Source organism: Zosterops lateralis, assembly GCF_965231275.1.
Source record: "Zosterops lateralis genome assembly, chromosome: 1".
Classification (NCBI taxonomy): domain Eukaryota; kingdom Metazoa; phylum Chordata; class Aves; order Passeriformes; family Zosteropidae; genus Zosterops; species Zosterops lateralis.
The window spans coordinates 17,743,607-17,762,419 of NC_139762.1; the positions used below are offsets into that span (position 1 = coordinate 17,743,607).

An 18,813-nucleotide genomic window follows, 5' to 3' on the forward strand; every position below is an offset into this window, starting at 1 on the left:
GTTAGATAAAAGCATCCCAAACTCACAGATCCTACTAATATTTCACATAAATTTTAACTATGCCATTTTTACAATTAAACCTCTCAAAAACTTGCTCCCTTTCTTGCCATTTTGGAAATACACAGTTATGTTTTCCTGAAACAAACCTGCAGTGAGGACTGATTTTGGAAAAAGTCTTTATTAGTCCAAAAGTCCCAGATTTCATAGACCTGAAAAATACATTGTTTCACTTAAATGATGACAGCAGTTGCATTTTGCACTTGTTTTGCCAAGACAATAATAATAATTTAAACACTACAGGAACTCCTATGCACAAGTACACCACCATCTTTTTCAGTGATATTTGAATACATAATTTTCAGAGAGAGTGACAGAGAGGGCGAGGAGCGTGAGGAGGGCAGGGAGACACAGACAAACATTTAATATGCTTGTAAAGCACTGAAGGACACTGAGCGTGAGGCCATCCTCCAGGTGGTGCTGCCTCAGCATCTATGACCTCTGTGATGGATCCACCACCATCCCCAGCCTTCCCCTCTCCCCAAACACATACTTTTTTCTCTAACACCCTTGCCAAGAGTGGTGTCTGGAAGAAGCAGCTGTGGGTTCTGTTCCTAGGGTGAGGCAGGATGGCAAGATTACCAAATGGTCACTGAGGCTCTTTTAACTGAAGCAGAAAGGAACCAAGGGACTACCTAAAAGCTTACTCACAGTATGTCAGGAAGTTATCCAAGGCCAGAGGAGGGGCTTAGCTAAGGGCTCTTCCTCTGAAAGAAGACAGGAAGAAATTTAGCTTGTGACTACAGTAAAGGCATGTAGAGGGATATGGCATGAAGGCTGGGTATGAGACTCCTCACTAAGATCCTCTGCACAGTAACTCTCAGGCACAAACACAGTCTGGCTCCAGAAAATGTATTCCAAATATACTCAAGCAGATGTGGAACTGTGAGTTAAAAGCACCTTATGAAAGGTGGGGAAAAAACCCAGCCTGGTGTAAAGCACATATGCAAGGAGGAGAAACCCTGGGAGCAATTTCTGTGTACCAGAACTTCACTTTGTACCTTCCTGTCAGCTCTCAAAGGGGATTGTTCCTATGGAAATCAAAACAGTGCCACTTCTGTTCATTTTTATACAGTATCCTCACATCAGTCAATGTCCTTCAGTCTGGCTTGTGGGTCTAAGAACATTATAGAAATACAGCAACAGTCTCCCTCATCTGCTTTTTTTTTAATCACAGGATTATTTACTGCAGAATGGTCCAGTCCAGCAACTTTCTCCTCATGAGCCATAGAGGCAGCACAAAATGGTAGGAGAAGACATATTTCCAGCCCTACGTCTTCACACAGACTGGTAAAAGAAACAATTCCTTATTCTGTGCCAGATTAACGGCACACAGGAATGGTATTTCCATTCTGCCAATATATCTTCCCCTGGAAAAGGCAGAAAGCTGGGTGCAAGTGCATCCCCTGAGCTCACCCAGGCTCACCCATTTGGAGTTGATAACGTTTCTACTTCAGCTCTACTCAGGTATAAACAACTGCAGACATCCAAGTTATCAGAACTCAGTATCAGAACCTCAGTTTTAGGTTCCCCCATTCCCTGCCATGATGGCAGCACAGAATGGCAAAAGAGTAATGTAACCCTGAGTAGCAGAAATTTATAGTTTCCACATTCCTTCCCATAATCTGTAGCTTGTTGATGTTGGTGCAATGTTTTCCTTCCTGTTTTTTTGGTTTTTTTTTTTTTTTTTCCTGTTACCCAACACTGTAACACTGTCCAGAACTTAGATGACAACAAGAGACTGTCTTGTACCTTAAACATTTGCCAGCAAAATACAATAATGCAATTTTGATGTTTAGCTTCACAGTACATGAAGTAGGCTGATCCCACATTAATAGATAGCCTAATGAGCAGAAAACAGTAGATAAGGAAGCCCACAGATGAAAGAAGAAGGCATACAGGGGTGTAAAATGAGGGGGAAATCCTTCCTCTCCTCAATTCCCTATAGAATCAAGAGATGTAAAAGTGTGGAATAGTGAAAATAATAATATAAACTTAGGAAGAGGAAAAAAAGGAAAGAAAAGCTACAGTACCAAATTTGAGCACAGGAACTGCTACACTGGATAGTCGATGGCTCAGCTTTTCCAACACTCACTTCCTCCCACAGTGAGCACTAGGTAAGCACAAGATATGCTACAAGGGTCCACGACACAACTGTCTCCCCATACAATAACTTATTCCTATGATCTATTGTTGGCAAAAGCTCCAAATCACCATCTTCTTTCCTATAATCACATGTTCTTATCACTGCCGGAAATGCTTAAGGGATGGCACACATGGTATGGGAAAGGAACACTGAAAAAGGAGAAGATACTAACATAAAATGCTCTAACAGTAAGAGTGAAGCAAAAGGATGAATCTGTAAAAATTCTATTGAATCCATCTGTTTGTTTCGTATGGCGTTCATATATTAAAATCAAATAAAGCAAGTGATGCTTTAATATGAATTTATAGTTATTTCACCAAAATACTGTGTTCAGTGACATAGTGAGTAGTAGAAAAATTAAATTAAGATTTTTTACAAATCTCAGTTTTATACTACTGACTGAAGTATCAGGTACAATTCCAAGGTCCACTGTTAACTGTTCATCTAGCAAATTTGCTTCTTTCAGTCTATACAATGCAGAGATTACGCGCAGCTTTAAGCAGTAGGTTTCAGATGTAGATCTGTAAGGAAAATGGAAGCCTGGAGTCACCACAGACAGGACATTGGATAGGCATGGCAGTGGTTGCTTTGTCACAACCCAGAGAGCCCTGAACCGCACAAGGAAACAAGTTATGAGAAGAAAATGCACTAAAAGGAGAAGAACCTTGTCACATTTCCATTCTTCCATTTCTCTAAGTTTTCCATAAGAAGGAAATGTTACTGCCTCCCTCTTTTTTCCCTTAGAAGTGGAGGAGGGATGGAACAACGCTGATCTGGTCAGCAACAATAGCAAATCCATCGTGACACAGGGGAGACAAAAGACGCCAATCTAGAGACAGACATGAAAGAGTTATGATGGATTTCATGTAAGAGCATGGCCCCCACTGGACAGAACTGCAGTTAAGCTTATGATTAATTCCTTCCTAGAACTGGCATCCAAAACCACTGGCTCATTTATATTTGCTCTCTCTAACATTAGGTCTGTCACCTTCCCCTAAGTCATGAGGATATGGTCACCAAAATACAAAACTAAGCTGTAACCACAAGTGTTTGGGAATGTTATCTGTGTTCATGTTTTTGGCACATATTCTTGCTTGGTCAAGGTTGTCTCAGATACTTATGTCCTCAAAGGCACATGTACAGCAGATATTTCAAATACAGTATTTCATCAAAAAGCAGAGAGAACAGTCATATATATTTGACTGGTTTTGTGGCTTTTTCTGTTTAGTTTGGTTGGGGTTGGGTTTTTTTGTTGTTTGTTTGGGTTTTTTTGGGATTTTTTTTTCAATCAGACAGAAAAACCATATCACCTTTCAAAGATACTTTTTGGGCTGATAATCCTTCTTATTTCTGTGCTTCAGAGAAATCCCCATAGCAAGTGACGTAATGGGGCATTCCAGTACTATTAGAAAATACTAGAAAAATTTTCAAAAGTACATCAAAATCTTGCTCTGATGCAGAAGTAAAGTAATCATGCGTCTGCAATGTGGGTTACCTGAAGATGTAGAGTACCAAAATGGATTAACTAAGGTCACCAATGAGCATATTTTCATTCCTGCCAACACAGACTTGATGCCACAGTTTAAATGACCATTCTGCTGAGCTTCCTAACTTTCCTGGTGAGTTGCCTTTGAGGCAGACACATCATTTTGCCTAAAACTGGGGACTCCAAAGGTAATTTACAATTTTTATCAGCAAAAGCATCCAGTGAGTGCCTGTATGATTGATTTTGGCTCCTAGTGATTCTCTCTATGCTTGATGGACCAGCAATGCTGCTAAAGGCAGATTTGCTCCCCTTCCATCCCCATTCTTCCTGACTGGTGTAGGTACAATGACAAGATTTTCACCAAAATGTTTATTTTATCAGTTGGATTGTCTAAGAACTGAGGACTTTCCGTTGGTAGCAACATCCACCATGCAGGGTCTGCTCATCACTGATAGCAGACACGGAGAGTTTTATCCTTAAATACCCCACTTTTACATCCGTTGCTTTAGATTACAAGCAAATACAGAGTGAAAGTAAAAATGGAAATGTACTGACACGTATCCAGTGTAAAAATGCTATCAGATGTGGTTTGGTTCGCATTTCTAAACGGAGCAACAGAGAAAAATTTGTTTTGTATATACACTGAACATTGTTCTTCTTCTGGTATTCATAATGCATGTACTCCCCAAAATACTGCTAATACTTCTAATGACTGTAGCCCTTATTTATTTGAGCTAAATTCATAGCACGCTGCATCAATGTTCAACAAGAAGAAACAGAGCTGTGTGCAGGCTGGCGTAGCTTCTGGCAGAAAAAAAATATAAGGGCAATTAGCCAGCCACAAATCTAAAAAGTCATTTTATTGGAAGAAAGTCTTTGAAACTAATGACAGGCCTAAACTTTTTGAACTATCATTACCAAACTAGTTTGTGAATTCCCTCAGTAAAACTTTAAGTCAGATCAAAGTCATCTGTGTTCCCTTTTCAGTCAAAACCCAGAAGCAATACTATAAATGGAAACTGAGGGGTGTGAGGAACAAAACCTCATATATGCTGCTGTAGATGCTCAAAGTCTTCTACAGAAACCTGAGAAGAACATAGCATCCAGTTTCTTTCCTTCTTTCACAGTACAACATACAGCTTCTACACTGGCAGCTCGACCGGTAATACCTAGAGTAGCTATAGATCAATAGGCTGGACAATAAGGAAATGCCCCAAATGCCTGTTTTTCCAAGAGCCATGGATCACTCCTAATCATGGGAAGACATATGGCAGCATTTCTATGATAGCTGCATCTGATGTGGTTGTCCCAAGCTCTTTTTAAACAATTAAGGGAAAGGAAGGCAACTTTATAGAGCATGATTCATGGCTGCTGTCTAAAAGCAAGGTTTAGCAGTTTCTATCTTGTCGCGTAAAAGATGGTATCAGTGACCCAAAACCTCAGGTGACTCAAACACTCGTATCTACAGCTGCATGAGGAGAGTCCTGCCTCTAAAGCCCAAGAAGTGCTTTGGAAGGTCTGCATGGATGCAAGATACTATTGTCACCACAGACCTTCCAAAGCAAATGAGCTAAAGCTTCCATATGGCTACAGGCAAATAAGAGGTCTTGCTTTCACTTTCATCCCAGATCAGGACCTGACCATGTGAAGTCATCATCAGAACAGGTCAGACCAACCTATAATAAAACAACCAAGATATACCCCAATCAAAGACATTAAAAATGGTCTGTGAGAAAGAAAAACCCACGTAGATTGCAAAGACAGCAGGAAGGGATAAGGGCCTTGATATCTTAATGATATAAGGGAAAACGAAATTCAGCTACATTCCTGTAAAGCAACCTCTGAAACAGAAGCATGCTTTTAAGAAAATGCATGTTCCCAGATCATCTTAGGAATGGTCAGATGTTCATGAATCTGCAAGAAAGACAAGGCAACCCCTTCTCTCATCTGCAGCAGCACTGCAGACTCACACATTTTGCAGGGCTAAAGAGATGCAATAGCTGAATCCCCCCATGCACAGGTTTCCCAAGTCCTATCTCTCCCTTCAGGGCTGAGGGCAGAGCAAGAGAAGGAAAGCTTTTTGCCTCCTCTTCCTCTTACTGCTTTAAGACATTCCTTTTAGCAGGAAAGGTGAAACACAGCAAAAGCAAAATCTTAATGAGTTGGGTAAATCTTTTTACCTGTAAGAAATCTTGGGGCTCAGTACTGAGATAAATTGTTACAACATCCAACAGGACCATCCACTCATACTGTCACCTCTTTTGTGCAAATTTTTATCCTATCAAATGTGTTATCTCTTTACAAAAAATATCAAGGTTACACCTTCATTTACAGGTACATGAGTTATGGCGTGCAATCTACTAGACACTGCCCAAGTATAGTGACTTTCAATTTGTAAAAAATCAAACTTTGCTGTAATAAATACACTTAATAACAAAATAAACCAGCACTCCAAAAGCATCATACCCTGCTTGAAAATACTACACAGTGATAACCATAAATTCCAGCATGAACAATTAAAACACAATTTACTTAATAATTACATTGAATGTTCAGTCATTTTGCCTCCAAACACCAGAATAGTCTGTTATACCCACAGGAGGTATTTAAAAATGACAGAGAAGACAGAAGGAATGATTAAATGTTCCTGTCAGAAATAGTATGTTTTTCCAGTTATGTGTGTTTCCAGGTGAACCAGAACTTTCTGAGAGTAAAAGGAACTTTCTGAGGACCACTCAGTCAACCTCCCAAAGACATCTGTATACCATATTTCAAACCAAATTATCTCCATTTTTAAGCAATGCTTGCACAAAGCATTAAGTGCAACTAAATGTAATAGTCTCCTTAGAAAGCTCACAGGGGAAAACAGAACCAAAGACGTTCAGCAAAAAGTTAAACATTCTGTTTCAGACATCAAGTTTTAACCGAAATTCATATTCTTTACGAAGTAACCAGAAAAAAAAAAATACTGTAGAATAGAGAAGACAAATGATTAGGAGACTGCACAGGAGGTGCAAGACACTAGTATAGCTCCCTGGAACCGAGGCTCACCTGTTTGTCTCTAACAACACCGATGGATTACATCAAGCCCTGACTACATTTACATCACTGCTGTCTAGCAGCAGGGTAATTGATTAACAATAAAATCAACAAATTTCATGAGTGAAATAAGACGGCTGCAGGAAGAGATGACAAAACACGCGTGTCACGTAATTCATAAAGAGGAACTAGAACCAAAGAGGAAAAATGACGGCCAAAATTCTGCAGACTGAAGTTCTGAGAGGGAGAAGCAAATAGGAGCCAAGTTATTCCCAGAATCAGGTCATCTCAGGCAGAAAGTGACTTCAAAAAGTTAAGCTCCTAGTTTGGTGGAACCCTGCTCATTCTGTTTGCAGGCTGTATTCCTGAAACAAAATTTTAATGACCGTTAAGACATGCTGGATCATATACTGCCTAAAAGATACCTCTTCCCAGATTGATAATGAATGGATTTAATAACTTCTCTTTTTGGTGCACGAGGGATTGAAAAACCACCGCAAGCTTGTGGAGATTGCATTTCAGTTACCTCCCGTGGTATTCAGCTGAGGGGTCATGCGGGCGGACGCTCTCTGAGTCAAGCGACTCTTACGAGTCTCTAACCCACACGGCCAAAGACACCAGCAGAGAGATGTTAACTGTCTTCCTTAGAAGTCTGTACTGGCTGTTCGGTCACAACCGCACCACGTTCTTACATGCTGAGTTTAAGAGTAATTCAGCGCATTAACACGGTGTGTTCTCTGTCCGCTTGGTCCGCAGTTTTCTCCCTTCTGCCTTCCCTTTCCTAGCCCTGATTCTGGAACGGGGCACTGCGCGTCCCTCGGGATCCCCACCGACCTCGTGAGGCTGCAGGGGAGCTCTGGCACCCTTGCCTTGCAATGATCGATCCTCGCTTCCCCCAGGGACTGGGCACAGAAAAGGGACTGGGCACAGGGAAGGTCTGACCCGGCTTGACCCCGCCGAGGAGAAAAACCATCACCGGGACCCAGCCCCGCAGCGCCAAACTCCACGTCAGCCTTCCGAGGCCAGGCGTGCCGCCGGCAGGTCCCTGTCCCGAGGGGAGCGCGGTGCGGGGCCGTGTCCCCTCTCACACCGCGCTGCCACGGCGGGGTTTGGCGCTCACCCCACGGCGGGGTTTTGCCGCTCACCCCACGGCGGGTTTGGCGCTCACCCCACGGCGGGGTTTGGCGCCCGGGCTCCTCAGGCGGCGAGCGGGCCCCGCACAGCCCGCCCCGCTGCGGCCCTCCCGCCCCGTCGGGTGCCGGGAGCCCTCGGGGGTCCGGCTAATCCCTCCCTGCCCGCTTTACCTTGGCGGGCGGGCGGCGGCTCCGGAGGCTGCGAGGAGGCGCGGGGCTGCTCGGCGGGACCCGGGGCGGCTCGGCGGGACCCGGCCCGGCGCTGCCTGAGGGAAGTGGGGCCGCCCCGCCGCGCTCGCAGCGCCGCCCCCGCCCCAGGGCCGGACGGAGGCGGTGGGCGCTGCCCTGCTGGACAAACCCCGGGCAAACTCCGCACCCAGCCACCCGACCCCCCCGTTCCCTGCGGTCCCCGCATCCCCATGGCAAATCCCGGCCGCCCCGAGCCACCCGACCCCCCCATTCCCTGCGCTCCCCGCCCGCGGCCGCGCTGGGCCGCGCTGGGCCGCGCCGGGCGCTCTGGGCTGGACAGCGCTGTCAGGCGCTCGTCGCTTTTCAGAGAGCTGCGTTTCTTTCCCCGCTCTCTCTAGTGACTCTGCATCTTCTGTAACGTGCAAGGCAGAGAACTGCTTTCATGGCATTTTTTTTGTCACTTCGTACCGTTGGAAAAAGCTGCCTTGAAGTGTGCTTTGATTTTATTCACGGAGTAGGAATGACTTTATAACAAGTTAAATTCCATAAAAAGTTGGGGAGGAAAAAATAATTGAGACGTTTCCATCTGAAGTTTAAAAAGCAAGTGTCAGAAAATTAACCGAGGCCTTGAAATGCTGGTGTCACCAAGTTAAAGAGAGATTTTAAGTAATGTAAGCCATGTGCAAATAGAAATCTCTCTTGATTTAAAATCCTGTTTTCAGCACCAATAACTTTGCCAAAACAATGCTTTTGGCAGATTATTTTCTTCTATATCTAAAGCACTGACAGTAAAATGTAGTAAAAAAAAGTAACGATGTCACCATCGCCTCCTTCTGTTACTTGAGAAGTCACCAGGTAGTCTAGCTCAGTCTTGTGTAAGACTAATATTTCTGTTATAAATATAAAATATGTATTTAATTATTTTAATAATATTAATATATTTATGTATAAATTATATATGTATAAAATTATAAATATATATTTAATACAAATAGGCAATTTGTATTAAAATTCCAGATTTTGCTCCAAAGCAGCCAAGAAATCCCACATTTTGTTCCTCCAACACTGCTGGAGGTAAAATAATTATAGCAAAAGGATGGTAGCATTTTAAATTACCACTATTTGCACAGCAAATATGTTTCAATGCTTTAAGGGGTAATTGCTTTGAAAAATTCCAGCTGAGAAAGCTCAGCCATATTTAAGAATACGTTTAGGGAATAGTGCATTGTTCTGCTCATGTTATTTTAAAAAATCCCAAATTATTTCACTGACAAGCTGGCTAAAAAGTACCAGAGTCTTTGCTGAGGTCAGAGCTTCATTTTCAGCCAGGCACATGAAAATATATCTAAATTTGGCAAACAGAATTTGTAAAATCATGCACATAGTTATTGAACAGTTATTAGTTGAGGAGCTTGGAAGTCTGAGATTCTATGGATACTGCATGTTGTCTTTGCTGACTTTATTTGCTCCTTTTGATTTTTGGTATCATTATGGTTCCAAGAAAATATGTACTTTTGAAGAAAAAATCATTGGTAGTTATTTTTTTTTAATTATCCCAAAGTCAATTTTTAAATCAGCACTTAGCATTGAACACTCTGCGTGTATTAAATATTAGATGGTGCATTTTGTTGTCAGAAAGAATATTTTAATTTCTATATGTGACCTACCACTAACAGTTACGCCCTGAATACAGTGGTTTCACGCTTATTTTGCTGTTGTTACATACATAACCAAGATATTTGTTAAGATGATGTAGGAAACATCTATTCTGCTTGTACAAAGTCTCTAGATTTGTTCCTGTCCTCTTCAAGTATCCTGAAAAAGGCTGAGAGAGCTGAATGGCAGTATTTTGCAGCTCTCAAAAGCTCACCAGGCATTGCCTATAAGAGGAACAGTGGAGATAAGAACAGCACACCTCTAGAAAGCAAAAAGAAAATTACAGAAATCCTAGAAAATCTTGAGTGCTATCTGTGAAGTTTTTGGTCTGTGTTCAGGAGCATGAGGATTGTGCTCCAGTGGGATGGGTGGAGGCCATCGTGTCTTCATAAGGATTAAATGTGGCGAGGGAAATGCTACAGCAGATACAGACTTGATTAACAGTGTGTGTTCTAATGTTAGAGAGAAACAAAGTTTGTGGGAAGAGGAGGTGGAAATAAGTAAAACTTCCTAATTTGTTTTCTGTCAGATGAAATGAATGTGCAGCAGAATCATTCCCCAGGATTCCAGCCCTACATTCTGCCTGCTTTCCTCCAGAAGTTTTTAATTTTCTGATGGGAAGAGGAGACATGCACTCCACCCAGATTACAGCTGGGTGTTTCTCAGAAGCTGCATGATTCAAGATCTAATGAATGCAGTTCGAAATCATTCTTTTCCTTTTCTTATCGTGGGTGAGTGGATCACTGGGTAGATATGGTCTCATTATACACTCGTCAAGGAAGAAGGGGGAGAGGTTTATTAACCTCCCCAGGCCTTTTGGATTGCATGTCCTAGTAATGTAAGTTTCTATAAAGCAGCAGATAATAAGGAATTAAAGCGGAATGTCTGTTTCTGAAAGGGAACAAATAGATAGATATATTTCTAGTATCAGGAAACCAGCAATTCATTGGAAAAAAAAATAACATTTTACCATAAATGTGTTGCCTTAAATTTTATTGAGATGACTTTATACACTGATAATAATGACCTGACTTTGTAGAGACTGACCTTAATTTTCCCTACAGGGTAAACAAGACACTACACTAGGATCTTAGCAGATCTTAGCTCAGATCTGCAGAGTAATGCAGGATCAATCCATAGCCCTCAGTGTTATGAATGAAGAGGGTGAAGATACGTAAAATATTGCCAAGTCATTGTGGCCCTGGCCAACAGTAAAAAGAGGAAAAGAAATCAGTGCATTAATTAGAACTTTTGTCATAGCAAAACACAAAGAATGCAATTAAAAGGTTGTTTGTTTTGTGTTTATTCAAACAAAATAACTTTCAGATGGAAGAATGGAAGTTTTGATCATAGAGGACAAAAGCATAGATACAAGCTACAAAATAGGATTAAAAATATGTGTTTAAGGCAAGTGATATCTAAAGGCTGGAGTATCCTCTTTTCAAGTAGTACTATGCAGACACTGAAAAGCTTTGGTACAAGAACTGGATGATCCTCTAGGGTACTTCAGATAAGCTTTAAGAGATTGCAATTAGTGAGAAGTGACTCACATCACCACTGTAATGACATCACATCTGACTGTAATGTCAGAGCATTCTGGAAAAATGTTTGGCATTTTCTTACAAGGCCAAAAGTAAAAAGTATATGTATAAGAACATAGCAACGACAGGTTTTATGTTCTTCCAATAAGTTAATTTTATTTAAGGGTGGGGTTTTTTTAAAAAATTAATTTGTGATTGTTCAATACGCCGGAAGACCTGTAAATCCTAAAACTTCCTTACAAGAAATATAGAAAGCTCTCATTTAAGAGCTTATATTGAAGAAATTACCAGAAGCAGCACTTAAAAAATCACAGTAAATCAAATTGAAGTATAACTGCATTGTGTACAGAACCTAGTTAACAAGAACATAATATAAAGTTCTTTAAAATTATACCAAATTAAGAAGCTAAAACTCAGTGTGCTAAAGAGCACCATTACCCTTCTGCCCATCTTCTCTTCCATCCTTTTGAAAACATCTTTCAGTGAATCAGAACTGAAAATAGAATTATTTCTCCATTACTCTTAAGAGGAAAGCATTGGTTCTTACAGTGGAAAACCAAAATCAAAACAAACGAATATCTCAACCTGGATGAAAAGCTGAAGAAGATATTTTAATCTGAAATGTTAGCAGTGAAGCTGGAAAATTCACACTTCTAACTGCAGAAAATTAGAAGTACTTTTGAAAAGTCTATGATCAAAGAGTTACTAGAATTAGTAACTAGTTATTAGTTACTACAATTCTATCCACCATCATACTTTTAAGATGGATTTCCATTTTTCTTTTTCCTCTGTGTATGGTAAGGCCTTGAGTTAGTCAATGGCTTCCATTTTTGCATGTAGAATACATTTAGGCAACTATTTAGATATCCAGGATTTACACTGTTAGAATTCGTCTGAGATCTTGATTAATAAGTCAGAGATGCCTGAAGGAGACTTTTTCACTGGGCTCAATGAGTTTTAGGTCAGAGTCTAAGTTTTCCTTCTCTCACATATAAATATCACTGTGTACATCCATATTTCTTCTGTTTGTACATAGCAGATATCTCTATATATCCCTTTCTGTTCCTTGTAGACATCTGTTCAAGTCAGCCTCCTTCTTCACTGTGAAAGTTGAGCATCTAACATAAATTGCAGCTGAGGTGGGAAAAGCCTGAGTAACACATCTCGTTTATTAGCTTTATTAATCTTACAATAAATGAAATTGGCTGCACCCTTAAAAGGAAACTTGTATATGTTGTGACATGGAATATTGAAATCTCATCTAACTTGTTCAGAATACTTGTTATTAACTAGAGAATTGTAACCTGAGGGTCTTAATTTGAAAATGTCAGCATTTATTGTTAACATAAGTTCTTTAGCTTTACAAAATAGGCTTTTTCATATTGCTCAGAGCAATGTGTGCAAAAGTTAGTGTAATGGGAAGTATCATTCTAAACTGAGCATTTGATTTTATTAATGCTGTATGTTAGATTTCACATGTATGACAAATTAAGCATAATTTGAGTAAAGTTTTGAAGCTTCTTACAGATGTGAATATACAAGGTATTTGAAGACAAAATAAGAAAGAATTATATGACTTTATTAATAGAAAGAAATTAATTATATATTTTACTAATTTAAAACTGTTCAACCATTTCCTTACTTACTCCTTTCTTCTGGGATTTATTTCCCTATGCACTTTTCTTTCCTGATTGTTAAAATGTTGTAAGCATATACAGGTAGAATGTTCATTTGAAGTTTCGTCAATTCAAAGGTGAATGTGTTAGCTTGTTTGAGAGCAAGCACAGAAATTGGTCCTCTGGTCATACCAGTTTAAACTTTCACCTTTTTAAAAATAAAGTTTAAGCATTCTCCTTTACCTGCTACATGTTCGCTGTTTCATTACGTTTGCATGCATATTAAAACTTCCTCCATTCCCTGGAGACACAGGGAAAGCCTTAGGAACACTTAATAGTCTTCTTTTGACAACACAATAGTAGTTGCAAACGAATTCATAACTTTGTTTTGAGATTTTTTTTCCTGTTGTTCAGGGTTCAAAATAAACTTGTTCCATCCCCCACCTACTTCCCAGCCATCCATTATTTTCACAATCATTACAGAACTCTTTAAGGAGATAATTGTCAGCATTTTTTTGGTTGCCAGAAAGTATCTTCAAAATCTGAGTGCACATTTATTCTTTTTTCCCCCTCAGCAGGGTTTTTTTTAAGTACAAATGCAAGGTTGCATCTTTTTGCACATGCATTTGATTTTCTGTAGCTGCATGTCAGTATTAGGCTGCAAAGTTTTCTGCTGTGTGTCTGTCACTTAGAGCATATGTGTAATGTGTAACATTTTTCCAGATGTACTCTGCAAATAGGATGAGGGATAGTATAAGGAAAGCAGCACTATAAACTACCTGTATGTTTTTTTCTGGTGTGGAGAAATGCAAAATATAGTTTTTGCATAATCTCTTGTTTCCCATCTGTGTAAACACTGCAAGAAACAGGTGGAAACTTTCAGAAATAATAATCATAACTATGTTTTACCAGCAAAGTTCCTGACAGCTCCTGCAAAATACATTTTAAGTGTGTGGCACTTACAGCTCACAACGGGGGAAACTAGAAAGCAGAACTTGCTTTCAGACCAAATAAAAAATATGGAACCAACTGTAGGAAACTATTTTTAAGAGTTTCATCTTCTAGCCCCACCTCAAAGTGAGGAACAAATGAAATTAGCTCATGCATATGAAATTCACAGCTGGAATTTGGCTAGACAGTCAATCCTTCCTGGTGGGTCCCAGTGACCAGACCAAGAAGTGCAAGCTGAGTGTACAGAAAAAGTACATGTAATGCAAAAATTTAAGGCTAAAGGTTTTGTCATACCATGACAGCTTTGGCCTGTCTTGGCCAACTCAGATTATGTTAGATTTGTGTTAGATATGGGACAATCTTTAACCAAATAAATACTCTTTCGTTTCCACCCTACCACAATATTGTATGATGAATCCTAAGAGAAAAGCTATATGCTGGAGCTTAACACACTGCAGCAATGGTCTCAACTTTACATGGCTGCTGATAAAAAAAAAAGATAGCCAGGGAACTTGTTTATTTCCATATTGTTCATAAAAAATTGCCTCCATAAAATGATAGAGTTTCTGAAGGGTAATATTTACCCTGTTCAGGTAACCTACAGCTGAGCTCTGAATATTACTATTAAGAATTTGGAGACCTTGAGCTTTCTATCTTCTCTTCTTCAGCTTTCCATGGCCTATAGTTGGTGCTGGTCTGTAACCAAATGTTTATGAGTCAAGCAAGAGTGTTCTTCCACTGTGCAAAGAAATTACAATAACCCAGCTGTGTCCAGTTGTATCACTTTTACTTAAGAAGCATCTTGCTTAAGTCACAAGAGCATAAGACAATGAAAGGTTAACTGGGATAGAACTAGTAATCTGTGTTTTCCAGATGAAGTTGGCAATATAGTTCTTTCATAGAATACAAGTTGAACATGAACTCCATTTGAATTTAATAGAATCAATAATGTTTTAAAGAGGAACTTAAGAACAGCATTGTGCTTCCTCTGGTAGCTTTTTTTTTAATTTTAGGAGAAGGCAGTAAATTCTCACTTCCTCTTTCATTGAATAACTCATGTTTCTACACTGCACTATTGCAATATACAGTTGTATAGTTTTATAATACAGTTGTATTATTTTTAGACTATGGTTATAAAAAATATAATAAATACTGTCATATTTCCCTCATGTGATAGCTTGAATGGCCATTCATCAACAAAAAATAGTACTCTTGCACAATGATACAGCCATCTGCTGACCACAACAGAGCTTTCTGTGAGAATAAGGAAAAAACAAGCTTTGACCCAGCAACAGAAATTAAAATCAGTCAACAGCTTAGGTATGCCACCCAGAACCACATGCTTTATTGTCTTTCATATTCCTGAGGATGAGGGTTCCAATGTACTAGCTATGTCCATGGTGGCAAGCTGAAGAGGTTGTTGCAGGACACATTAAGGCAGGACGTGGCTTTGGGTAATTTTTTTAAGAAATTATTTCAAATAATATAGCTTGGTATTGAAAAAACTGTTCCTTCTGCTCTAAAAATACAATAAGCGTGAAAGATTTTTGGCTGATTGTGTTTCTCTGAAAGTAAGGAGATTACTTTCTCAAACAGACTTAACAAAAAACTTCAAGCTCCTAAACAGTTTTGTCCAGGACTTCTTGGACAAGAGGTAGTTTATGGGTGTACCTCAGTGTCCTGGGTTGCAGTGTAGGATGTACACAAAGTATTTATTCTATCACCATCTTCATGAACTTTTGAAAACAGGTGGGGCAGTGTTTTCCCAAGCCCCTGCCTCTTCTGCTAATGGCCCATTAACGCCTGGCCGATGAGTCACAGGTAACTCCCTCCAGGAGTTATCTCTGTTTAATGGACCATCAAGGACCCACTTCACCCTCCTCATCCTATTGTGAGATGCTCTGCCCAGGGGGAGGAGCCAAGCAGTCTCACCTGGATATAAGCTGGTATGTGGGACAGTGCAAGCAGCACTTACCCACTGGATTCCCAGAGGACCAGAGCTACCAGACCTTTCTACAGGATCACTGCTTCAGGAAGAGCACTTCACTTGGACTGCTTCCACCATCCTGCTCAGGTTGTATTCTAACTCTGTCAGTGATCCTTTGTGTTATTGCATTTATTTTATTTTATTTTTACCTTTTTACCTTTCTTCTTATTAAATTATATCTCTGACTTGGAGCCTCTCATTCGTTTTGCTTTCAAACTGCAACACTCAGCAAAGCGGTTGAGGAAGTGCTTGTCCTGTACTCATTCAGTCCACCATGATTGGTGGACTGTCCTTCTTATTCATATTGTGGTGTCTGATTCTCTTCCCTTTTTGCCACAGTAACATTAGTCTTCATCTCTCATATTATGTCTGAACATAATTCAAATTGTGTACTCTTCACATTTCATTCTTCTATGGTATTTTTGCTCATTTTCAAATGAAAATCCTTTGCAGGAGCATTTAGATTATTCCCAGATGACAGAAACTTTTCCATGTACAGGTAGCTGTGGTAGAATAGCAAGTATGTGTACTAGATTATCCTGAATTTAAAGAAAACCTTTTGCAGAGACTTTTTAGAAGTTTCAGATGTGAAAAATAAAATGTGAAGGCTGTCCTAAATTTTAATAAGTAGACCAAGAAGAGATGAGGGCTTATGAGTCTATAATGAAAGAGAGATGGTGTGGAACATGGAGAGTCCATAGAGGAACTTGAAAAAGATCAGTAGTTTGTGTTTGATAAAAGTGGGAAGCCAGTGCCAGCTAAGGAATGCAGAGTCAAAATGACACAATAAAAGTATTGAGCCTAGAAAATAATTTTCAGAGCAAGAAAGAATAAATGAGAAGGAAAAGACCACATCAGGAAACTGTGAGTAAGGATATGAAATGAAAGTCTTCCTTCAAGCTTTGACATATGGAAAAGAGCACCTATTTTAGAGGTGCTGCAAGAAAATAATCTGCAATCTCTAGACACAGCTGACCTGAGAAAATCTGAGTCAAAGATGATGCCCAGTTAACAGAAGAGAAGGAAAGCATGTGGAAGCAAGTATTTTCATAAATCTTCATAGGCTCAACTTGAGCTTGAGTTGACAGCTGTATAAAGAGAAAAGTTGAAAAACATACATTGCAAGTGAACCTGGTACATATAAATGTGCATTCCAAGTAAATTCAGCAATTGACATGCACTTATTTTGTTAAATAGTCAGTATTGTCACATACATGGTATGCACTTGATTTGTTTCTTTTGAAGACTGTAAAGCAAACTTTGCCTTGGTGGTAAACTGCTGTAAAAGTAATAAGATTTTCAGAGATCAATGCAGCATCTTTAATCACAATTTTCTTCTGTATTCAGGTTTTTCTTTTCCATGCAGAAAGAATTCCATATGCCTTATGACGCATGCATACAAAAGAAACATCTTGTTTATATGAACATGCTCCAGAAAAAGATATTTATAACTTTTATTTATAACTTTTCAAATATGTTCTTGTCTCATGAAGTGAAAGACAGTCTTCTTGACAACACTATTTACCACTTTTCTTCTGCAAGGTTCATATTAAATGAAAACTATAATCCTCTTCATCTAAAAATGAAAATTTCCATAGGTTTAGTCTCTCTCGTGAGCTTCTTCTCCTCTAAGCAACTGTGGGTCTCACATTTCTAGAGGAAAAGGAAGGTTGTTCTTTCCCTAAAGCATATAAAACTGATAATAAAGCAAGGGAGATGAAAGACAAGGTACTAAACAAGGGTCTGGAAGATCTGAGTTATTTTTTAAAGTCTGCCATTGGATATTTGTAACCATGTTACTAGTGGCACTTAAAGCCACCTAAAAATGTCAAAAGAGCTAAATGTTGCCTCAAATTGTGAAAAGTATTTGTGTCCCATTAGCTATGTGCTACTGTGCCTCAATGCCTGAATGCCTGAAAGTCTGCACCTTAACTGTCTAGGAATCAAATCGTTAATGGGTGAATAATGGAGAGAGAACACTTCTTTAAGTCTCAGCTGTGTTCTGAACATACCTGCATTGGACTGTGACCTTCTCACAAACTCTGCCCAGGTAAGTACCTCAGAGATCTAGACAGATGATTTAACCACAGCCCCAAAACTCTAATGCAACTCCTGAAAATACGAACATGGGATGTAAGTGAAACTAATGTAGTACATGAGAAGAAAGACACAGATATTTAGCCTGCTCAACAGCCTTCTTCTTTAGGGAAACAACTTTTTTTGCCAGGTTAATATTATTTCTAGAAACAGAGGCCAAGACAAACACTCTTCTTGGACTATCTAATGAAAATCTATCTTGAGGAGAATAAATTCAGCTGGGTCTCAATCAATCAGTGTTTGAAACATTTCCAGTTTGACTGTTAATGTGATTTTTTGCCAGAATCTTAGGCTTTAAACTTATTTTAGAACTACATTGTTGAGGAAAAGTCTTTGTAATTGATCCGAGCCTATTTTTGGGATTACCAAAATAAGGTCTTGATGGTGGGCAAATAGCCATACTGAAAAAAGATCCCAAAAAGTCTCACAGCTTGGAGCAAAGATCAATGTAGACTGTTTACAAAGAGTATTTGAGAGACCACCAGACAGTGTAGCATTATTGAGAAGAGCCTGTTGTGTTACTGGGCAGATTTCTGTCCTAGGAACCATGATTTGCTTGTCTTATACAGCAAGAGTGTGCTTCCTTTCTCAAGGAGAAAAGTAAATCCTTATTTATAGAAAGGCACAGAGAAGCTCATATAGAATGTTTGTTTCAAGAGCTTTTATAATTGCTAGGAAAACACAGAGCACCTGATTTACATTTGTAGTAGAGCTCCTTCATGTGAGGCAAATGAGGAGTCTACAGTATTTAGTATCTTAAACAGTCTTGATTTAGTAATTCTTGCAAGAATAACTCCCCTGTTCTTAAAATTTCAAGGCTGCATATGGAAATGCACAGATCTAAATTGACAATGCTGCCTGTCTTTGCAGAAACCATTCACAGCTATGCCCTTTCTTTTGGGTATGTCTGAAAAA

At 39.5% G+C, this 18,813-nt stretch overlaps 1 protein-coding gene across 2 annotated transcripts in view; it reads right to left on the reverse strand.

Annotated features, from left to right (window-relative positions):
* Window positions 1-8,102, reverse strand: part of APBB1IP (amyloid beta precursor protein binding family B member 1 interacting protein) — a 64,875-nt gene extending 56,773 nt beyond the window's left edge. For both annotated transcript variants that reach the window (XM_083867405.1, XM_083867404.1), the window contains exon 1: window positions 8,033-8,102. The gene's annotated coding sequence lies outside the window, so the exon portion shown is untranslated. The remainder of the gene's footprint in view (window positions 1-8,032) is intronic.
* Window positions 8,103-18,813: the final 10,711 nt, after the last annotated feature.